The sequence below is a fragment of the Podarcis liolepis genome (assembly GCF_965112155.1).
Source record: "Podarcis liolepis genome assembly, chromosome: 7".
NCBI classification, from domain to species: Eukaryota; Metazoa; Chordata; class Lepidosauria; order Squamata; family Lacertidae; genus Podarcis; species Podarcis liolepis.
Window position 1 is genome coordinate 66,822,586 of NC_139561.1, and position 22,238 is coordinate 66,844,823.

General features: G+C 42.3%; 1 protein-coding gene and 1 long non-coding RNA gene across 6 annotated transcripts in view; one reads left to right on the forward strand and one right to left on the reverse strand.

Moving 5' to 3' along the window:
- Nucleotides 1-1,235: 1,235 nt before the first annotated feature.
- LOC310710845 lies at nucleotides 1,236-10,136 on the reverse strand. 2 transcript variants are annotated; one of them, XR_014528266.1, is made up of 2 exons: nucleotides 6,071-10,136; nucleotides 1,236-1,496 (listed from the first exon to the last, which is right to left on the reverse strand). It is a non-coding gene; the product is annotated as an uncharacterized lncRNA (long non-coding RNA). The 2 variants fall into 2 exon arrangements; XR_014528267.1 differs by having other exon boundaries at nucleotides 1,236-5,497.
- Nucleotides 10,137-10,185: 49 nt separating this feature from the next.
- Nucleotides 10,186-22,238, forward strand: part of ARID1A (AT-rich interaction domain 1A) — a 126,325-nt gene continuing 114,272 nt past the window's right edge. The window contains exons 1-5 of one of the 4 annotated variants that reach the window (XM_083511912.1): nucleotides 10,526-10,702; nucleotides 12,532-12,681; nucleotides 17,445-17,528; nucleotides 18,997-19,090; nucleotides 20,773-20,873. The gene's annotated coding sequence lies outside the window, so the exon portion shown is untranslated. Of the gene's footprint in view, nucleotides 10,389-10,525; nucleotides 10,703-10,936; nucleotides 12,682-17,444; nucleotides 17,529-18,985; nucleotides 19,091-20,772; nucleotides 20,874-22,238 lie in introns of those variants that run through there. The other 3 variants (XM_083511913.1, XM_083511911.1, XM_083511914.1) reach the window with 3 other exon arrangements.

Below are 22,238 nucleotides of genomic sequence, written 5' to 3' on the forward strand. Positions count from 1 at the left end.
TATGAATTACATGTATTTCTGTATTATATCTCTAGTGCTAGAATTTTGTATAATTAATTTTAAAAACAAAGTAGAAAATAAGCAGGGGTGTGTGGAAGAGTATAATTAAGTTCCCCTCCAAGTGAATGGCTGCTTGGAATCTTGAACAGCAGCGCTCTTGTTTGGAGAAGGATACACTGCAACCTTTTACCACCAGTTCCACTCGTACAAAGTGCAGTGTCAGAATACTGTGCCTTGTTTTATACCCAGCCCCAAGCCCTAATTCCTCCTATTGTTATCTAGGCCAGTGCTAGCAGTCAGACTACTTTTTGTGTACAGTGGCTCTGAAGTAATAGCAGTTGCCAGTCCAGCGAAATTATCCCCATGTTCAGAATGGTTCCGGCCTAGATTTGACTAAATGGAGGTCAGGGTAAGGAGGAGAAAATGGCAAAAATCTCATTTTTGTGTGTGATTTATTTTCCCACAGCAGTATCAAAGAACTAACATAACTGGCACATCAGAGTTTCTAAAATATCAGATAACACCAATTCATTAGAATGCATGTCACCATTTAGGGGCCAGTTTATCCTCCTGTCTTACTGGTACACAAACATTTACCCTCTGTATATCATAGATAGTCAAAATTAGTTTGTCTTGCTCTTTTTGAGGAGTAGGGGTGCCAAGCCACATTAAACTCTTGCCAGTTGAAGATGCCACACAGTAGTAGGCTCCACAGCAAGGGTAGTGAGCCTACGGCCTCTCTGCCTGGTCCTCAGAACTCTTCCTTCACTTGCTCCACATCACACCCTTGCTTTTGCTTGGTTGAAATGTATTCTTGAATTCTAATGCCTCCTGCTTGTCTGGATGGAGCTTTAAGAGGAATGTGCAAGTGTGTGTAGAAACTAGCCTACTGGACAAAGGCAAAGTTTAGCTTCATTGCTCTATCAGCTGTTGCTTCTGGCCCTGCTGAAATGTGGCCCCTCGTAGATAGTCCAGAAGGGAATGTGGCCCTCAGGCTACAAAGGCTTCCACACCACTGTTCTACAGCAAGAGGAGTTGTGCTGATGAATGTGGGGCTTTCAGACATGGATGGAAGATGCACCAGGACAGGCACCCCAAGTTGGAATAGTAGAAGAAAAAGTAGAAGGGGCTGTGCTACTTGGATTACAGTGCTATTTTGAATTTACCATAATCCACATAAATCCAGGTCTTTGTCTTATCCATAGCATTTGAGTAAACAGAGCACCAGAGGAAACTCTGCTGGTACCCATGATTCTGGCGCATTTGTTTATTATACCTTGGGCTCTGGGTGCTTTTGGTGGAGGTGGGAGAAGCTATTTTAATAGTTCCTCAAAAGGAACTGCAAACCTGTGGCTCTGTTCTCTGGGTGAAGCTCTTGTGATTGGCTTGAGCAAACGCCAAACTTCCAGCCAGGAAAGTAGTTGGTCTGCAATTCTAATCTCTTGTTGTCAGGTACGTTTTGACATCTTCTAGGTCTGATCTGGCTGTCTGCATTCCTGCGAAGGTAGTGGTTGTGCATCAGCATGGTGCATGAGAACAAAGTTCCAGATTGTGCCCTGACTCTGTGCAGGTCATTGGAAACAAAGCTAACCCAGAATAGGAATTTCCCACATTATTTTACCATGTCCTTCTATGTGGACTTCTGCAGTGTGTGGATAGATAGATAGATAGATAGATAGATAGATAGATAGATAGATAGATATGAGAATATTCCATCTCCAAGTGCTTGAAGTGCAGGCGAGGGAATCATTCTCGTCTACGTTTGGGGATGGCTCCCTTTGCTGCAGTTTTAGAAAGCTGGAAGGGGGCATGATTTGACCCCTTTTTCTATGTGAAGGACCTCCATGCCCCCTCTACCTGGATCTTTCTCTCATGTGTTTCTTTAGCAGTATGCATCAGTACTGTTTGTGTATTCAAGCTGTCTCTTTAGATCAACCCATGTTCAGTGCTTGAATTAGAGGAGGGCTAGAAGGGGCTTGACCACCATACCTTTCAGGGTGTTCCCCTAAGTAACTGTTTTTAGAAAGCAATGCAAGAAGCAGGGCTTGGCTAACATTGGGCTGCAGCTTGTAGGTTTCACCGCCCTGCACACTTCTTATCCTTTGAGCATTGCAAACAAACATTTTTTAAAAACCTAAAGAAAATGGAGTCTGGTGCCCTCATTGCCACATATAAGCATATACTGGAAACAGTTTTATTTTAGTGGACAAAGCATTGCTTGTTTTAGCAGACCTTTAAGTGAACTGTTTTCCCAGCTACCTGCTGTCTTCAGTTTGCTGTGTATTAAATCATTTGCTTACTTTAATTTGTTTAAAATAGCCTTGAGTTTTAAATTTTAATGCCACATTGGATAAAACTCTTGAAAGCTAGCAATCTCTGTACTGTGATTGCTTCTCAATCTTTCTACAAGGGAGAAATGATGATCCTTTGGTCTGACAAAACATAATTCACCTCACTGGGGATTACTTCTGAGTAAAATGGCTAGCTTTTTGTTGCAAATTATACCAAAACTCTTATATAAATAGCACTCCATGTTATGCAAATATTTAGATTAGTCTTCCTTCTACCCAAAGCCCAGGACAATTAGATGAATGAAGGAGCGGCATGGTGTAATTAATTGATTCATAACCAATCAAAATTTGACTTGATTTTTTTTTAACTTGGAATTTGCCAATCTAATTGTCATTGGTGAAAAGAAATCACCTTCAACTGACTAACCAGGGATGTTTTACCAAAAAAATGCACCGCTACCATCTTTCTAATTCCTTTAATGTGATGTAAGAGTGACACAAGCTTGATGGACTTAGGAGCATGGCTGGTGCAGAATGTTATGGCCAGACTACTGATAGGACACACGGCTTTCAACATAGAATCATAGAATTGTAGAGTTGGAAGGGAGTGAAGCCATTACTAAAATATCTTGCTGCACATTTATTACTAAGCCAGGTTCAAGGTCCTTATATGAATCTACAACTTTATGCAATTTCGGTCCAGGGTGCATTATGGACCACCTAAACCTTTATATCCCAGCTCATTCACTGAGATAATCTGCAAGAGTGTTGTTAGTAGTTTCCCCAGTTGGCGAGGCTCACATGACAGCAACAAGAAACTGAGCCATTAGTACAATCAGCCCAATCCCGTTGAACACTCTGCCAATAGAAATTCAGCAGGCACCTTCTGTTTTAACCTTCAGACATATGCTGAAAGCTTTTCTGTGCCACCAAGCTTATTAAGAAATTCAGAAAATATTTTTCTGTAATAGTTATATTATCTCCAATTTTACGTGGTATTTACCGTACATACATGTGATTGTTGAAAACTGCTTTGATCTTTTAATTAAAAGTGGTGTACAAATATTTTTATAAATAAGGCAAGAGACAAAAGATGGACTCTTGGGGTAGGAAAATTAAAGACTATTCACTCACTGGACTTACATAGCAGGGTAGTTAGTGAGACAAATGAGAAAAGTATTGCAGGCCAAGGGCAATATAAGCTAATATGGAAAAAATACTATCTTAGTTGCAAATAAAACATGGTGAGAAATTCGCCTGGTGCTTTAGATGTGCCAGGGGAAGTTCTCTGCATTATTCACACACAGCATATGGCTTTATTCCAACAACACCCACAAATGTTGAAATAGGCTTTTGGGACAACGTGAGTACCCTTGCCTAGGTGATTCTTGCCAGTTTGCCTTTGACTTCATTACATTGTGAATCAACTCATCTTAGGATTTTCAGTTGCTATAAGAGTATGGAATAAGAGGCATGCTGCAGTCCTGGATTTCCATTTCTTTCTCAGATCAGGACACCTGCTCCCTTTCTCTGCCCTATCAATCCAGTGGCTGGTCTGTCTCAATTATGTCAATTAGAGGTTCAGTGCTGCCTTACTGAATTGAGCTGGCTTTTCCTCCCTTGATAGAATTGGAATCCAAACTGCGGATGGGAATCACTCAGGCTGCTTTTTTATTGTTTGCTGATTAGAAAATTAGTTTCCATGGACCCAATGGAAAACAGTGTTGCTGAAACATAACGAACTGGTTTCCCCGCTCCCAATATATTTGAAGTTTCACTGAGGTTTTCAAGACCCAGACACACTAGCATCTAATGCAACTATTAATTCATCTGTTGTAGTAATACTGCTTGCCTCCCGCCCAGTCTTTTTCCAAATTGGTGCTTAGATGGACAACAAGACAATGTTTTCAGTGAGTATTATCATGTTTATTAATTTTTTGTATCTATTCACCTGTGAGCCTGCTGCCTTCGCATCCCACCCTACCTCATCAACCAACGCAACATATTCCCTGGTATTCTAACTATTGAGCCTCACTGCTAGGCTATGAAACAGCCATTGATTGTCATAAAGTCTACCAACAAAGTAAATGACAAATTGCAGAATGCAAATAATGTGCAGACAGAATTTGGGGGGGGGGGAAATGGGGAAGGTTTAAGTGTGGACTTAATGTTTACATTGGTGATGAAGCTGCTAGGTGTGCAACCTCACAGAGGATTCTGTATTGGGGGGGGGAGAGCAGGAGCAAATAGCAGTAGAGTCCAGCATCCTATTCTCACGGTGACTCACCAGGTGCCTTCTCTGGGAAGCCCAAAGCAGGATGTGAGTGCAACAGAACTCTCCCCATCTGTGATTCCCTGCAACTGGTATTCAGGGACACGCTGCCTCTGCGTTAGAGACAGAACATAGCCAGCATTCATGGCTCACTGAGAAAGCAGTATTCTTGGGGCTTTGGACTAAAAGGCAGTATATAAACAAGCCATGCCATACACCACTTCTAAAATTAACAATGTATCTTTTTAATTAGTAGTGTTGGGGCGATCAACATTGTTTTAGTGTGTTCACACTTCTTATTTTGAGGTTCTCCAAGTTTAGCATGGAAGAGGGTAGACCTGCCAGAGTATCTCCTATTCCCAGTCTTAGAGGGAATGTGAAGTAAAAGAATAAAAGGTTTTTGTCCCTGCGATAAAACACACAGCCATCAGTTTGCTTCCTGTTCCGTGAAAGGCTGCCTCAGTGCCACATCAGGCCAGCCCCTTTGAACACAGGACAATAATCAGAGCCCTGCTGGATCAGACCAGTGGCCCATCTAGTTCAGCATCCTGTTTTCACAGTAGCCAACCAGCATTCCATAATTTAACTGTGTGCTGTGTGAAGAAGTCCTTCCTTTTGTCTGTTCTGGATTTTGGTATAAAATCTTCTCTGTCTCTCCCATCTTTCCACCTCTAACCCTCCAGTTTCAAGCTTCTCAATTGTCTCTCTTCCCTTTCTTTCAATACTTTAGGTACATAACTGGTTGAGACTTCTTAAATGTTATTTATTTCTAATAAAACTGTTTATAGCTTGCCCTTCATCTGTCTGGATATCTGAGCTGTCTACTTTTCTGGCTTCCATTCTCCTGCTTCAACTAACACGGCAAGTGCTCTCTCAACACAGAATCCCGAGACTAGACAGCTACTACGCTTCTGACCTGATGGCTGACAATTTTCTGGTTTCAAATTAAAGAGAAAACGAAATTAGCAAATTAATTGTTTGCTGTATTTTTGCTAGGTGTTGTGTCAGCTGCCTTAAGCTTGGCAGCCAATTGAAAGCTCAACTGGAGCCATCCTGTATAGGAGGTGGAGCTCTGCATTGGGCCTTGCTATCCACAGAGTGTCAATCACATTAATTTTAAATTACTTCTGTACAGCCTGGTGTCAAAATGATTAAAGCATGAAGAGGAAAGAGGAGGAAGAGACACTTACCTTGCAATTACAACAAGGACACATCTCCCCCCACCCGCCCTTTCATCAGTCTCCAAACTTGTTTGTCCTCTACATGCATACCCAAGATCTAGGAAAATTGAGACTGATTTTTTTTAAAAAAGTAAATGTAGCTACATTTATGAGGCATTAACTTCTAATATACATTAAGTAATAGTGAATTATTAAATGATGCTGCAGAATGCATGAGTAATTTTCCTTATAGCATGGCTTATCATGGGCTATGTGGTGCCCTCCACATTCAAAGGAAATCCAACAATGCAAGGGTGAGTACAAAGAAAGTAGAGAATCTTTCTTACATCTTACGAGATCTTATCAGCTGATCATTTCTGGATTCATTTTGTCTAGTTAAAAAAGGAAGAAGAGGAAATTGTTAACATGTGAAGAGAGAAGTGACTTAAATATGATTTGTTCTGTTTTCAGACACATGCCTTCCCCCTACCCTGAACCCCTTTCCCCAGATTTAAGGGCGCTTCAAGTATCTGAAAGAGAAACTCCATATTTCCATCCTATTTATGCCTTTACTTGCTCTCAGCAGCTGTACTAAGTCACTGTCATGTCCATGTTTTGAGAGTCCAGGGTAAAAAGGTCTAGTAGCTGGACTAGAGATGTACAAGATTCATTTTCTATTGCTTTCAGAATTACCATAACCATTTTAAGAGTATGGAGAGGGACTGCTTGAAAATGAGAAAAGGGTACAGAATTTAAAAATTGCATCCATTATACTATGCTAATAGCAAATTCATTCTCCCTGGATCCTTATGTAGCCAAAACAGCACCATCCATGTATAAAAGGGAGATATTCGCAGGCTTGGGAGAACTTCAAGGTTTGGAAAAATACAAAAAGAAAAAGAGAGAAACCAAACAAAAAAACAAAAAACCCCAACTAGAACAGTGTGGGCTGAATATGCTCAGTGGGCCCAGAATGCCAACTGACTTTCGGGGGTAGGAGAAAACCAGGGAGAATAGCATGGAGAAGCCTGGCAGAAGCAAGGAACACTGACCACAGGGCAAAATTTGTACTACTAAAGTTGTCTGGTTTTAAGTAGAGAGGGGAGAGGTGATAACTTAGTACCAGAGCATGTGTTTTCTATGTGTAAAAGCTCTGTTTTAACCTCCAGCATCTTCAGTTACATTTTCTCAACTCTGGAGGCTGAGAGAGATCCCTCCCTTAAGACCCTCGAGGGCTGCCTCTAGTCAGCGTAAACAATAAGGAGCCAGATGGACTGTTGGACTGACATGATACAAGGCAGATCCTTATTCTTGTGAGGCAATATTATGTCCAGACAAATTGGTACCACTTGTAGATATACTCTAGTAAGATTCAGAACATGCAAGCAATTGGCAACCTCTGAAAACACTATACCTACGAATGATTTCTACAATTTTAACGTTTCCTTAGCACCAAAAGTGTGCTAGGCTCTATTAAACAGGAATCTGTTGAAGCAAATGTATGGAACCCTGCTGGCATTGGTGTTAGCTTAATGCCTCCCTTTGTCAGCATTGGCAGAAATGGAAGAGGATTGATAATGATCCTATTTTAAGTCAAAAAAACTAAACAATGTGTGTGGTGGGGAGTGTCTTGTACCATGGTTGTCCTTCAGTAACAGAAGTAAGAAGCCCTTGAAAGTGCTTTTAATCCGTGTTTCTCAATGTGGAAGCCATGGACAGTTGCCAGGGAAGTCTAGGATTAAAAGTATAACCCTGTTTCCTTTCCTTTAGGGTTAGGGTTGGATGTGTGGCCCTGAGTCTGGGTTGAGTTTATACTGTTAGCTGATTTGTCTGTCGGACATTTGAAGAGGTTTGCATAGCAATAACTGCAAAAATCTTTTCCAGCAAAAGTAAGAGCCTATTGTGACATCTGAAAGGCTAACAAATTTATTATGGTTTAAACTTTAATAGATTACAGCCCACTTTATCAGATGCACAAATCTTGAGTTTTACACACGCACACATATTACACACACATACATAGACTGAAGTTTGGGGGAGGGGATTATAAACAGTGAAGTCACAGGGAAATTGAATGCAAAAAGTACAGAGGTGGTGATAATTATGTAATTAACAGGGGCCATTCACACAAAAAAATAGCTGCTGATAACACAGACATCTTGTCATTGGTAAGCGGAGCTGCCCAAGGCATTTTGCTGCTTGAGGCAGAAAGCAAATACTGCTTCCCCTAGTCAAGGCATATATTTTGGCACCCAAGGCAGAGAATCACACGTGCCTCTTTCCCTTCCCAGGCAGTAAAAACAGAACAATCATAAATTTAAAAAACCTAACAATTTGCTGCCCTTTCATAACACACAAAACCAGGTGCCTCTGTCTGCTGAATGGTAGAGCCAACCATGTTGGTGTCGATTAACACATGTAATGTGAAAATCTATTGTTATTACTCAATAAATCTGTTAGTCTAATGTGGCACAAGAGTCCTCCTCGTTGGTGTTTGTTTTTAGTACTAGGAGAGGTCCACTCTGACAAAGTTAAGGAAGCTCTTGATTTGATTGTTTGCCACTAAGTGTAGGATAGGGCTGGCATCGTTTGCTAAGCATAGCAGTGCTATTTGCTCTGCAAGCATTTCCTGTGGAATATTCTCTTTGCTTAGGCAAACAGTGGTCTAGGTGGTATGGGAACTGATGGATGGTCCATCTACAACAATTTCTTTTTATTTCTATTTTAAATACCATAATTGTGCTCTGCTACATATGAATAATGGAGTGCCTGGAGAAGGTGCAGACAAGCTTTTCCCACCCCAGCCACACATAGTTTTTTATTGATAAATTAACCAGTGGTTCCTACTCTTATCTCTCTTGCTTTCACAACAGCACCACCCTCTGCCACCCCAAAAATCCTCTCTTCCCAAAGCGCGCACACCCTTGCTTCCTCCTTCCCTACTTACACCCTTGATCCTATGACCAGATAAGCCCCTGTTGTGACTACGGAATGTGCACATAATAGTATTAACATGAATCTGAACTTGAGATAACCCTGCCTGCAATCTAGGAGTTCGTCTGTGTGCTTGGCCTGTTCCACATGCAAATAAAAGTAGCCAAACAAACAAGAAAGAAAGAAAGAAAGAAAGAAGGCAGTTTAATTGGAGTAATGCACACGCATATACGTATTTTTTCCCTTTTGCTAAGGGAAATTTGCAAGAACCGGCGCCAGGGGGCAGCACAGGGAGAGTTTTTGTTCTCTTCCCTGCAGTTGGGCCGTTTTTCCTCCTGATTGTGCTAAATGCTTATGTACCAATGTTTCCATTTACAAACCCTGCCTCCCCTCCCCCATCCTCCAGCTCTGCTCTGCCATTAACCCTCTGCGATGCTGCTGTAGCAGCAGCTTGCTATGGAGCCTGTTCCCCACCTCCCAGCTGACATGCAGCTTGGTGATGGGATAAATTGAAGGTCTCAGAAAGGAGACTGAGAAAGAGGAGTGTGTGGGGGTTGGGGGGGGGGAGGCACACTAGTAGCAAAGAAAAAATAAAGGGAGATAAAGCGAGGGGGGGGGACACACCGAACCGGGTTTGCCCCTTATTCTAGCCCTTTCTAAATCTGTAGGAGTATGGAGAGGTGGGGATGACTGCTGCTGTGCGCTTTACAGATTTTTTTTGGGGGGGGGGTTAATTAACTCTCCATTTGGGATAGTGGCGCAAGCTACAGCAGACTCTGAAACACACACACACACACACACACCCATGGAAAAGTTAGATTTTCCTTGCTTGGAAGTAAGCAAAAGCCGACCTGCCTTAGATTTTGGTGGTCTGGGCGCCCCCTCGCCTTCAGAGAAGGCGCTCCACTATCTCACGATTCGGGGTTCACCCCTCCCTCACTCGCCCCCGTGTTTTTGAGTTTTGAGAATTACACGCGCCCATGGGGTTGTTTTTAAATTGTGATTGGAAGGAGTGGGCTTTCTTCCGTGGACAACAAAGGTTCCTCGTTTCGCCCCACCCCAATTTCGGGGTTCCGCTTGGGAGAAGTGCTTCTGCGCCCCTTGACTTTAAAAAAAAGTGTTATTGGGGTCATTCTGCCCTTCCCCCCTGCTGTGTTCTGTAAACGGATGACAATTTTTTTCCCTTATGAAGGGGGTGTCTTTTGTGTTCATGTTTGGACGACAGATACCAAACGCCTCTGCTCTCTCTCTTTTTAGGTCAAGTGTACATCTGTACCCCCTTTAAAATGTGCGGGTTTTGTGGTCTTTTTTGTTGTTGTTCAGACAGTGAGCGCTGTATGTGGTGCCCCTGTGACGATTACTTTTCAGTTCTGTACTCTTGCGCTGCCCTCTGGGCTCAGGCTCGCTTTTTACCTGACTGACTGACTACCCGCCCATTCCCCTCACAGTGTAGGACGTGCTCCCCGCCCCCCTCCTGGCCGCCCCACCCGCTCCTAAGCGGGAGTTTCCAGGAAGCGCTGAGCAGAGCCGCAGTATCGCTCAGCCGCTCTCTCTCGCTAAAACCCCTCCGCCGAGACTGTGGCAACCACGTCAAGTAGTCCCCCCGGTCTCACTGCCGCGAGCCCTCGCTTTCTCATCCCCTTGCGAGGGTTAGGACGAGCGAAAAACAAGCCCGGCGCGTTCTGGGATTTGAAGGACGCTTCGGCCGGCGTGAAAAACGAAGTTGTGCGTGTAAATATGCTGTGTGTGAGGCGGGGGGAACGAGTCCCGGCCGCGGCGGCGGCATACAGTCGACAAACGACGGAGTGAGAGAGCCGAATATCTCGTTTAGCGAGAGGGGAGGGGAGTGAGCGGGAAAACGCGGTTCGGAGCTGGGAACAGCCTTTCCCTCTCCCACCCCCACTCCCTAGCCGGGGGCGCTTCTCACTGAGTTTCAGAGGCGCCAAGCTCTGCCGAGCCTGGGAGCTTCGAGCCTGTCCTCTTTACACAGAGTAAAGGGGGCGCCTGCTCCCTGCCTTTCATTTAGTCCTCCTCGCAAGCCATGTGTATGTGCCAGTTTCAGCCAGACAACCCCCCCACCCCACCCGACGCACACATTGAGGGTGCCCCAGTTTTCAGTCACGGGGCACCCGCCTCAGATTTCTGTTGCCCAACCTAACACGGACGTTTACGGCGAAATAAATACCTGGGGGGGGGCACACACACACGTTTTCACCCCTTCCCCAATTACTGCCGCACAAGAGTGTGGCTTTTGAAAATAAGGCAACAACCCCCCCCCCCACACACACACCCTGCAGTGAATCCTAGAATTCACTTCATAAAACACTTCAGCAATATCAAGAGCCCAACTGAGTTAAGAATTGCCCCTTTATGTTTTATAAAGCATTCTCTGACCTATGAAACAACTATCCTATTAAGTACAGAGCTCCCTGGAAGCTGTGCACTTGGGTTTTTATAAACTACCCTGTGGTCCTTAGATGAAGGGTGATATAGAAATTAAATAAATAACAGCAGACACTGGACTATAAGACCTTCAAAACTGTGATAAGCCAGTCCTGCTCCATTTGTGGGGGGCATCTCCTGCACATTGCCCTAAACTTTGGCTCCAAAGCCCTGCCCTGACAACAGCCCTGAAGCTGTGCCTGGGGTCACAACATTTTTTTAGAGAGAGAAAACGTTTTGTTGTAGACACCCTCAGGATTAAGGGAGATATTCCTTCATTTCTGTGGATCTTTCCCTCAAGTGTACAGATATAACTAGAGCAGCAAATTTGTCCTCTGAAATAGTGATGACGTCGCAGAATTGAAAGCAGGACTGGAGTGAAGCAGGGAGATGGGGAGCAAAGTTGGAAAGCGGGAAAGACCCTCCTTGTAGATGAGATAGGGGTGGGTGGGTTAAGAACAAAGGAATCAGCAGCCTTTGGTGATTAATTTGCAGAAAATATGGACAGGAAGGACACAGGAATCATAGGAAGAAGCTAGTGGTGCTGCTTCCAATTCAGACATTCATTTCTCGCTGTGTTGCATCTGGTTCTGAGCTCTCATTCTGACAAGAGTGAAGGATTTAAGAGGAAATGCTGAAGGGAAAGGGGGATTTGAAAAGTTGGTGGATATTTCAGGAGGAAGTGCTAACTAGAACTTGGGCAGGCAACAAGATTTGTAAAACTTGGGCCAGCTTTCAACAGAGAGCCAGTGACATTGGCTCTGCTGATGGACTCATGGCCGAGGGCTTATCAGGGGTGTCCAAACTTTTTTCAAAGAATGCCAGATTTGATGAAGTGAAGGGCCGTGGGGGCCGACCAAAGTTGTTGAGCTTTTCTAAGGGTTGGAGTTGTTGAGCTTCTGTTTTCTGTTAGGCTTGAAGATGTTGAGGTTTTTTTAGGATTTCACCCCAAAATAGAAACTGCCACAGGGGCCGTATTAAACTGGCCCGTGGGCTGGATTAAGCCCCCAAAATGGACTTCAGACAGGCCTGGCTTAGATGGAGGCTAAGGGCTCTTTTAAAAATGTCTCCACAGTACAAACTACAACAGCAGCTTTGGCAGAGCCCTTTCCTTAGGCATCTCGGAGGCTCTCTATCATTTCCCAATATCTTGGCTTGCTCGCAGGAGAGAGTCACCAAGGTGTATAATAAGGAGAGGGCCATGCCAAAGCCTTCTTTGCTGTATATGCTGACAGAGAGTAGGTTAGAAAGCCTTTTGCTTGTGACTCAACTTGGGAGTAAGTAGCAGTGAGTGTCCTTGGGATCAGAGGATATGCAGGAGACCAGATGAAAAACTTTTAGGGGATGACTGTACCCCCCAGGCTTTCCTCTCCTAAAATATATGTCAATTAACACATGGCTTACAATTTCTAAAAGTATTGTTTTTAAATAGGGCTGCAGAGCGGTTAATTGGGCAACTGACAGAATCGTTCCTAATACACCTTCATTCCCATTGATTCTGCAAAAGAGAAGTTCTGAGCTCTACTTCTATGGCATTTTTTCCACCAAAATCAAATCCAGAGAAGTCTTGCTTTGTCAAACAGTAAGTATACAGTTACATAGGTTTCTTCCTTTGTGGAAATCACATTCTGGCAGAACTACAGCATATAGCACACTTTTTCGGCCTTTAAACCAGCTTATTTTTAAAAAATGGGGTTTTAAATGATCTGTCTTTCCAAAGGAAATAGTTTTCTCATTACCCCTTTCCACTGGGTATGTTATTCCCACCCACATGGAATGATAATCCTGAGTCTCTTTCCCAGATAAAGAAAATTCAGAATCTGGCCGGGCTTCTTGCACATTTTACTTTGCAGTACATTCTGCAAATCCTCACTCTGGATTTCTACCAGAGCTTCACATCCTCCAATTAAGCTAGCTGGGAGACAGGGGCAAAAACAGTGATCATTCTGAAGACTTGTTTTCTACTGATTCAATTTCTACATCTCAGTTACCCAGTGTACCTATTAACCCTGAGAAAGAGGGCAAAATCCTAAGTATTCTCAAGCTTATTCTTGCTGTTTTTCTTATCCCATTTGTAGCTACAAAGGCTTCGCATCCTCCTGTTAGAGCTGCTGAATAGAGCAGAGGACTGATGAGAATTCTCAGGCCTTGCTCTGGTTTCCCCGCCCCCTCCATTACCCCATCCCCCCTCAAGGCTCCCATAACTTGCATCTCTCCTGTTAACACTGAAGAGAGGGGAATACAAGAAGCTCTGATGGTCCCCCCCCCAGCTTTTTATATATATTCTCTCTACCAGTCAAAACCTATATACACAGCCCTATCTAATTACAAAACCCACAGCCAGCATTGTTGTCACATCTGACTGACACACACAGCCCAACTACTCAGCTCAACAGAAAACAAAAACAGAACTGCCTGCATTTCACTTCTATTTAGAGTGGTACCTCAGGTTCCATACGCTTCAGGTTCCATATGCTTCAGGTTACGACTCTGCTAACCCAGAAATAGTACCTCGGGTTAAGAACTTTGCTTCAGGATGAGAACAGAAATCGTGCTCCAGCGGCGCAGCGGCAGCAGGAGGCCCCATTAGCTAAAGTGGTGCTTCAGGTTAAGAACAGTTTCAGGTTAAGAACGGACCTCCGGAACAAATTAAGTACTTAACCTGTGGTATCTCTGTACATTTAATGGGCACTGATAGTTCTTTATTTTTCTTATTATTATCATCCTCAAATATTCAGTTACTGCATAGTTCTTCAGATGCTTGGTTAGCGCCCTTTTAAAAAAGTTAAATCTTTGTCATTTTTTCTGGATTGCAAAGTGTCTCTTTAACCTGGAGGTTTTCAACCTTTTTGTGTCCAAGGCTCCCGTAACCAACTGCATTCTTTGTGCCTCCTCTCCTCTCTCCTTGGGAGTCCTTTGGGCAGCAGCTGCCACCACCCCTGGTCTCTGAGTGGCCCCCATTCTAAAGAGAAGTGCCTCCTTATACCACCAAACAAGGGCTTGGGAAGAAGCTACCCCCAGCCTTCGTGGTCTGACAGAGACTGGCCAAAGGTGAACCTAACTCAACTTGGGAGGCAGCAGTGGCAACAACAGTGCCAGGCATTCAGCTCCCAGGCAGGAATTGCACACGCCAAGCATTTTAATTGCACACTTCTTATTTTTATTCACACACACACACACACACACACACACAGTTACCAATGTGTTTTCCCTATACCCCTTGTTGATCATTGAGGCTACCCACTTAACTTGGGAATAAGGTTGCAGAATACTGACCTGGGACTTTGGGAATACATTGCACTGACATACAGTCATACCTTGGGTTACAGACGCTTCAGGTTCCGTTTTTTCGGGTTACGGACCGCCAAAATCCAGAAGTACTGGAACAGGTTACTTCCGGGTTTCGGCAGTCACGCATGCGCAGAAGCGTTGAATTGCAACCCGCCCATGTGCAGACACGCCACTGCGGGTTGTGAATGCTGTGGGTTGCGAACGTGCATCCTGCAAGGATCACGTTCGCAACCCAAGCGTCCACTGTAATGGGACTTCCTTATAAAGAAACATGTATAGGACTCCTCTGTAAAATGCTTCTGATAACACATTCTCTGAGATGCTCACATCTGTATGAGCAAATTTGTGGTTCAGCTATCTATGTCAGCATAAATGTCCAAAAAGGGTGTGACAAGAGAAGATGTAGCTGGGGTGGAGATGCCCTTACACTGGATTCTTCAGCTGCTTTTGAAAAAATGGTGGGGCTTGAGGAAAGACAAGAAATAATTACAGCAGTGGCCTGTGGCAAAGTCCCTGTATTTGTTACATTTAAAAAATGACTGGAGAATCTGATGCATATTCTCTCCAACCATCCCAAAACTCATTGTCAGGAGCGAGCCAGCAGTAAAGCACACCAAGGAGGTGGAAATAACTCTTTATTAGGAAAAAAGGAATATGTGCAAGAGTGCCCAGCCCTAATGAGCACAGCAACTCTTTGCTAGGTCCTTGTCCCTATGAAGCAGTTGTGGAGACTTAATATCCCTGCCCCCTCCCATAGCTGCCTAAGTCCCCCCCTCTCCAGGGTTATCTCCAAACAATCTGAGACGGTGCCTTCATGCCTGACTTTGCTTTTCCCACTTTATGCCTCTCCTGGTCCTGGGAGACCAGGAGTGAGAGGAGCTTGCCTCAACAGGATAGAGAGATACCTGTGCTTCTTCACCAGCCTGATTCTTCTCTGCCTCTTGGCCTCCCTCTTCTCCTGTTTGAGTTTCTGCCTCTGAGTCTGGACTGTTCTCTGCCGCAGACTCTCCCTATTCACTGAGCCCTGTTACCTCTTTAGCTTCCAACACCTGCCCCCAGTCTTCTCTCTCTGACCACTCAGTCTTGTCCTATGAACACTCCCTGGGCTCTGAGTCTTCTTCCCTTGAGGGTTCCCACTACTCCTTTGCATCTAATCAGTCTCTGACACTTCTTCATGTAATGGACAGAGAGATGAATTTGCCAGTCTCATAGATCAGGCTAAAGATTACCAATAATACTAATCTATTCCAGAGCTGTAGCTGTGTTTGTTGCAGCAAAAATGACTAACAAAAGCATTATTTAATAAGCTTTTGTGGACCAGAGCCTACTTAATCAGATGCAAGTAAAGTCCTATATCTCTAGAGTAGTTGATGCCACCTGTAATAAATAGATAATAACACACCCTCTAGTCATATATATGTAGGCTCACTCCCAACAAAGTGTTATGATGCCTGATTTATAATCACTCCTTACAAATATTTTTTATATACCAGTGTTATACGTGAGTGTTACAATTCCGAAAAGGAAGGTTCTCAATATATGAATAAGCATTTTTAGAGTTTGTTTAACTTACCATTTTTCCACAAAAAACCCTTTTGTGAGTACTAGTTAATGTTTGTGAAGCACTTCGAGTTAATAATCATGTGCAGTATTTATCAAATGCCTGAGGGAATAGGCACTGTAGAAGATCGCTATAATATAGACAGTCATTAAATGCAGTCTAGAAATCCAAGGCAAGGCCTAAACACACTGATGGAGGAAGCTTATTGAACACAGTGTGTCTTCCTTCTGAGTAAATGTGCATATCAGAGAAGATATATAGGGTCTTTATCCTCAGATAAAAGTATGATGCAGTACAGAGGTTTTGAATTGATTTTAAAAATACCAATTTTATTTTTTAACTAATTTATATTAATACATTGTTTGCAAACTCCAAGATGCTTATATTATAGTGTCCCATCATGACAGCATCTTATTCATGGCATTTCTTGCTGGAAGAGATCCAGCCAAGAGTAATGCTGGATGAAGGCCAAAGGCTTGTATTTTGAAAAATGTGTTCCTTTGCAAAGAGAGAGAGAGAGAGAGAGAGAGAGAGAGAGAAGTGAGCAAGCAAAACAAAATATCCTTCAGCTTATTGCAGAGCACTCACACTTTTAATGTATTCTGATACATTTTTACTATTGTGCTTAGATGTCAAGGTGAAATGTGTTGTAAAAACAAGTAGTGTGCTATAATAAACATTTTAGAAGATTTTTTTCGTTTTTTAGGACAGGAGAGACAAAACCCTTAACTGAGAGTTAAATGCAGCTCACATGCAGATGAAGTGCTCCTTTAAGGGCAATTTAAAGAAGTGCAAAGACATGCACATATGAACAGGTGGCTTAATAGAAATTTGCTTGTGCCCTATCTTCTCTCCCAGTTATAGTAGGTTAAGAAGACTGTGTAGGGCTCCAGATTAGGAGACACCCTCCCCAATTTGCAGACGAGACGAGACGTAAAGGAGAAACACATCAGCTGCATGTTGAGGTGGTAGGAAGAATGAAATATACTCAGAGTCGCAAAGTGATTTCATGCTCTTTATTCAGCTCATAGTTGTGAGGAGGAATGAATGAATGTCCCCTCAAAGTATCTGCTTTATATACATTATTTACACAATGGGCTGCACATGATTGGTTAATTCTGGAATTCTACTGTAAGCCAATCAGGTTGTGGATTCACTTATATCTGGAGCATGATTGGGTGGTTCCTGCCAACCAATCATACTGCTGCATTGTTCTAGGACCAATCAGACTGCTGCAATTTGGATCCTATTCAACTCAGTACATAACAAAGAAGTTAGGAGGAAGAGTGACCTTATAACAGCATTGGGGAAACAGTTAAACAGGAAGGAGAATGTGAGTGTGTTAGTGACAGGTATGTATGTGTGCGTGCATGCGATGTAAGACTGAAAGTTGAATATGGTAATAGACAGTCTTTATCAGGGATGTAAATTTATTAGGAAAAACAATTTTTAAATAGGGCAGTGATAAACATGAGTTTCCCTTCTCTTAACAGGAAAGCAGAAACAATAACATGGGAAACAGACTTTTATAGATCTTTATTGAACTACTGTTGCAATTACAATGCATCCATATTCAGGTAATTCATAATAGAATCAATATTTTCCAATTGTTGATATGTCTTTTTCAAATGATTAAACAAGCTTAATCTTTATGTTGCCTCTTACTATCAACAAGCAGCATGCTGGTGTATGCAGCCCATTTACACCTCTCTTCCTGCAAGCATGGAAACTAACAAGGAAGGGCTAGCTTACTGTGATATGCCGAACAGGGAACCCAGTTGTTGCTTCCAAACAAGCAAGAAACTCTGGCTCCTTTGGAAACAACAAATCAGGATCCTGGGTTTGGAGAGTATGATAAACAAGCTCTTCCTGGTTAGTTTTATCTGTTTGTGTAAGGGAAGGGGTGAAGCAGGTGTAAACAGTGAGTATAAGTCAGGGCATGACCAGTGTTGCTTGGTCATTTGGACCTGGGCTACTAGTTTGCATCTATATATTATCATTTGATGGTGGAGGTGATGTTTGTGATGCTTGGTAGAATCTAATGCAGTGTCCACAATCTTTGGAGCTAGCAGCACATCTGAAAAGCTACAAAACTATTGTGGCCAAAACAATGGGCAAAATAGCTGCCAAAAACCCAAATAAAACACTTTTTTAAAAAACTGTCAGCATTCCCAAACCCAGACAACCCGCCTCAACCAAACAACAAAAAACCCAAAAAATCAAATAAATAAATAAATACATGGGAGGGGTAGATGGACATGGGGGTGCCTGAAGGTATCAGGATGCCATTATGGAGACCACAGATATAGTGTCTGACTTTGGCCTTTTTAGTCTGAAGTGAAATTGAAAATTGCTATGCAATTAAACAATAGAAGAAATAATGCCTTGGAGCACAATTACTATGCTAAATTTCCATCAGTTACTGTAAATTTAGCACCTTATGATTTAGTTTAAGTCTTGGAGATATCCCACCCTCAGAAATTCTACACTGTTAGATCACTAGGAATACACCAGCGTGATATGATGCCGGTGTGTCCCCACTGCCAGTACAAGTCAACAAGCAGGGGAACAAAAAAGGAGCAGCACTGTGCATATGCTAGGAGAGGGGTGACTTTGAAACCTGACATCCCTTACATATCCCCTACACTATCCTGTACACTATCATATTGTTATGTCTACAAAAGAGGTGGCATAGCAATATGCTTGTATTGAACTCAATAGAGACACAACACACACTGCCTGCCTTACTTCTTCTCACTCCACCCACACTGCCGCTATGGAATAGAGGAGTTGGACTAACTAAATCCAATCACAGCATACCAATATTGGTAAATAAACTGCTGACAGGAAGCCCATCACTCATATGACTGTACATGCCACATGAGGCTATAACTCTCACCTCATGATGTACACACAAAGGGAACTCTGATGACAGGTGTTATAGTAAAAGGGTGCTTTGCACAATGAGGGGGCATATTACAAAAACAGCAAGACTGAGAATGAAGTAGGAAGTACAGATGCTAACACTTCTCAGCATCTTCATAGGTCCTCTGCTTCAGGACTCCACGTACAAAAACCCAACAGAAACTCTCGATCCACTGCCCCAACTGCAAATGCAAGACTAATGTATCTCACAAAGGTTAGTAAAGGGATGGGTGGGGTGGGACCATGTTTCAAAGTATAAAAGGCTAGGATGAAACAACCCTGTATCATTTCAGAAGCGCAGTTTAATATGTTTACATACACATTCTTGAATTAGCTATCAACTCTTGCTAGCATCTCTATGAACTCAAGACCATAGCTACCTTAATCAGATGTGGCAATTTCTGCCAAATATATATAATATATATTTCAGTATAACCACCCTATACAGTGGTACCTCAGGTTACAGACGCTTCAGGTTTCAGACTCCGCTAACCCAGAAATAGTATCTCGGGTTAAGAACTTTGTTTCAGGATGAGAACAGAAATCGCGCGGTGGCAGCGGGAGGCCCCATTAGCTAAAGTGGTACCTCAGGTTAAGAACAGTTTCAGGTTAAGAACGGACCTCCAGAACGAATTAAGTTCTTAACCCGAGGTACCACTGTACTACCCATTACATCAGAAAGGTTATATGTGCTCCATGGAGAATTAAGAGCATAGTTAAAAATAAAAGGATGCCAAAAGGGTATTAATTGTCCCTAGTGTAACAGTGAGTAGTGTTCTTTTGTCAGATCTGTGGTAAAGCTGGTATTTTCCAATTGCTTATTGATTCTGCTGAGGCTATATGAGTTTGATATTATATTTAGAAACTGCATTACATTTCTAATATAGATGCAAAATTCTACAGGTGTATTTAGCTTGAGTGGTTCTTACACATTTTTAAGACCCATATCAACTTCTTGGCCACCTTTTCTGATATACAGCTTTCAGTTTTAAGCTTGTTTAGCAAACAATACATTTATTCATTATGTACAATAAAAGGATGAGCACATGGAGGATGTACCGTATTTTTCGCTCTATAACACGCACCCGACCATAACACGCACGTAGTTTTTAGAGGAGGAAAAATCCGTAGGCATGCCACCCGTAGGCATTCCCTCCATAACATGCACAGACATTTCCCCTTACTTTCTAGGAGGAAAAAAGTGAGTGTTATGGTGCAAAAAATACGGTATATACCATGCTTTATAGCACAACATTTTGGATACTTTCTGACAGTACAATCCTATGTATATTTACTTGGAGATAATTCTAAGGGTCTCAATGGGAACTATATAATGAACTGGTTTTTGTATGGTTTAGTGCTATATGGAGCCCAAATCAAGCATTAGGCTCACATGTTCGCCCTTCACCCCTCATCCACCCATGCAGCCAAGAGGGCTTCATCTGTGATTACTTTCAGTATCAACACATCTTGGCTTAAAGTTATATGGAAGCCAAGAATCTTGGTTAAAGCAAATAATAATTAATTACAGATGAGCCAACTTTAAACCATAGGTTATGAATCTGGTTTGTTTGAGTAACCATTGTTGGTTTTAAACCAGGATTCCTGGTTTGTTCATAACTAAGCTGAGATTATTTGAAATGGAAAGTAATATTGGCAGAAGTCTTCCTCCTAGCTACATGAAAGAAGGTGGAGGAGTGGGGAGTGCCTGAGTGAGATACTTTGCTTGTGTTTGTCCGCAATACCATGATTGTTTTGTGTGAGTCAGCGTAGTATGTTTAGGACTACAGCTTGAATCTTCTAAAATCAAGATCACTGACCTGTTGGTTTCATCAAGATTGATTATATTTTACATTTTTAAAATTGGCCACTTCTTATATCTACACGTCATTACAGTGGTACCTCGAAAACCGAAAACCAAAAGTGGAAGCCTCAAAATGGAAGCCTCAATACGGAAAACTCAAAACGGAAGCCGTGTTTCCTGTTCAACTTCCAAGGTATGTTCAAAAACCAAGGCACTTCCATGTTTTCGGTGTTCGAGTTCCGAAGCGTTCGACTATGGAGGTGTTCAAAAACTGAGGTACCACTGTATATCTGACCCTCTACAACCATTCTTCATTTCCTAATATGTTGAAATATCTAGGGTTTGAGGAAGCAAATATTAGAAAAGAGGTCAGGGAAAGTAGATTAAAGAACTCGGGAGTCAAAGCAAAATATAAGCTAATGAAAAAAAATAGGTGAGCCTTCTGGTTTCCTCAAAGAAAGCTTCATTTGAGGAGGTAGCAAAGTGAGAATTGAATAAAAGCAAATGAACATGGAGAAAGTTGAGAAGCAGGAGGATAACAGAATAAAGGATAAAGAGGAGTGAATAAAAATATCCAGCTGACTAGAAAAGTGTAGCAATCAAATGGAAATGGAAGATACAATGTATGCATAAATGGATACAATTCTGAAAAAGTTTGAAGGAGGAATCCACCAATCTATGTGGAATGAAAAGAAAATAAAGAGTAAAAGCAAAGCAAAAGTAAATACTGTGGTACCTCGGGTTAAGTACTTAATTTGTTCCGGAGGTCCGTTCTTAACATGAAACTGTTCTTAACCTGAAGTACCACTTTAGCTAATGGGGCCTCCTGCTGCTGCCGCACAGCCGGAGATACTATTTCTGTTCTCATCCTGAAGCAAAGTTCTTAACCTGAAGCACTATTTCTGGGTTAGCGGAGTCTGTAACCTGAAGCATATGTAACCTGAGGTGTATGTAACCTGAGGTACCACTGTAATAAATGTAAGTAACACTACATTACATTTTATAAATTACTTGTATACATGTATGAGGACCATGTTATGCATGGCTTATTAATAGCAATTATTTTCAACAAATGAGCACATTGGTTCAGGTTGGATAGTTTGCCAAACCATGGTTTGAGTTTCCAGACTACAGGAAACAAACCATGGTGTAGAGCTGCTTGTCTGTGTTTGTTGACTCCCCCTCCTCAAAGAATTTTGGGAGTGCAGTTTTGGGAGAGTACAATACTAAAATTTATCTGTTGACAATCACTTGCCTCTCTCACAGAAACTACAGCTCCTGTACTGTCACATAATCACATTTAACACCTTATTTCTTGCTCGAGTTGTGTTTATCATACTTTGTTGGTGTTTTGAACTCTGCTTATAATTATAGTCATTTTTGTATTTCTGTTTTTAAGACTAATAGCCAAAAATAATGTAATTAAGCAAAGGTATGGCAAATTTTAATATACACGTCTACTCAGAAGTAAGTTATATTGAGTTCAATGGGTCTTACTCCTAAATAAGTAGGTATAGGTGTGCAAGCTTAAAGAGCATGCAACCTCATGTTCAGAGGA